Here is a 1,554-nt window from a genome sequence, read left to right as displayed (position 1 = left end):
GGATTGTCGTCACTGCAAAGACGGAAGCTGAGGGGCGACCTGATAGTGGTCGACAGCATACTGAGAGGCATCGAAAGGGTGGGGTGGCGAGTCAGTGGGTACAGGTTCACGGTGAGAGGGGGAAAGTGAGAAGGGAAAAGTGCGGGGAAAGGTTTTCACACAGAGGATGGTGGGTGCCTGGAACGCGTTGCCAGTCGAAGCGCTGGAAGCAGGCACATTAGGAACGTGGGTTGGTACATTAGGAACTTGCAGCGTGGGTTGGTACCTGGGACTTCGATGTTGTGGCTATTACGGAGACATGGGTAGAACAGGGACAGGATTGGCTGTTGCAGGTTCCAGGGTTTAAATGTTTTAGTAGGGTCAGAGGTGGGGGTAAAAGAGGGGGAGGTGTGGCATTGCTTGTCAAAGATAGTATTACAGCTGTGGAAAGGACGATGGATGAAGACTCGCCGTCTGAGGTAGTTTGGGCTGAGGTTAGGAATAGGAAAGGTGAGCTCACCCTGTTAGTAATTTTTTACAGGCCTCCTAATAGTCCTAGAAACGTAGAAGAAAGGATTGCGAGGATGATTCAAGAGAAGAGTGAAAGTAATAGGGTGGTTGTTATGGGGGACTTTAACTTTCCTGATATTGATTGGGAAAGCTATAGCTCAAGTTCGTTAGATGGGTCAGTGTTTGTCCAATGTGTGCAGGAGGGTTTCCTGACACAATATGTAGATAGGCCAACAAGAGGTGAGGCCATACTGGATTTGGTTCTGGGTAACGAACCAGGCCAGGTGTTAGAATTAGAGGTAGGTGAGCACTTTGGGGACAGTGACCACAATTCGGTGACTTTTACTCTCGCGATGGAGAGGGATAAGTGTGCACTACAGGGCAAGAGTTATAGCTGGGGGCAGGGAAATTATGATGCGGTGAGGCATGACTTAGGATGTGTGGCTTGGAAAAGTAAGCTTCAAGACAAGGGCGTAACTGATATGTGGAGCTTGTTCAAGGAGCAACTATTGAGTGTCCTTGATAAGTATGTACCCGTCAGGCAGGGAGGAAAGGGTCGTGTGAGGGAGCCGTGGTTTAATAAGGAATTGGAATCCCTTGTTAAATGGAAGAGGGCGGCCTATGTAAAGATGAGGCGTGAAGGTTCAATTGGGGCGATTGAGAGTTATACGGTAGCCAGGAAGGACCTGAAGAGAGAGCTAAGAGCAGCAAGGAGGGGACATGAAAGGGCCTTAGTTGGTAGGATTAGGGAAAACCCTAAGGCTTTCTATAGGTATGTCAGGAATAAAAGAATGACTAGGGTAGGAATAGGTCCAGTCAAGGATAGTAGTGGGAAGTTGCGTGTGGACGCTGAAGAGATTGGGGAGACATTGAATGAATACTTTTCGTCAGTATTCAATCAGGAACAGGACATTGTTGTCAATGTGAGTACTGAGTCACAATTAAGTAGAATGGATGGCTTTGAGGTATGTAGAGAAGAGGTGTTGGAAATTCTGGAAAGGGTGAAAATAGATAAGTCCCCTGGGCCTGATGGCATTTATCCTAGGATTCTCCGGGAAGCAAGAG

Source organism: Chiloscyllium plagiosum, unplaced genomic scaffold (genome assembly GCF_037043375.1).
Source record: "Chiloscyllium plagiosum isolate Xiang-an unplaced genomic scaffold, Cpla_swu_hap1 HiC_scaffold_176, whole genome shotgun sequence".
Lineage (NCBI taxonomy): Eukaryota > Metazoa > Chordata > Chondrichthyes > Orectolobiformes > Hemiscylliidae > Chiloscyllium > Chiloscyllium plagiosum.
The sequence above is the reverse complement of the archived record's forward strand: the minus strand, read 5'-3'. Positions refer to the sequence as shown.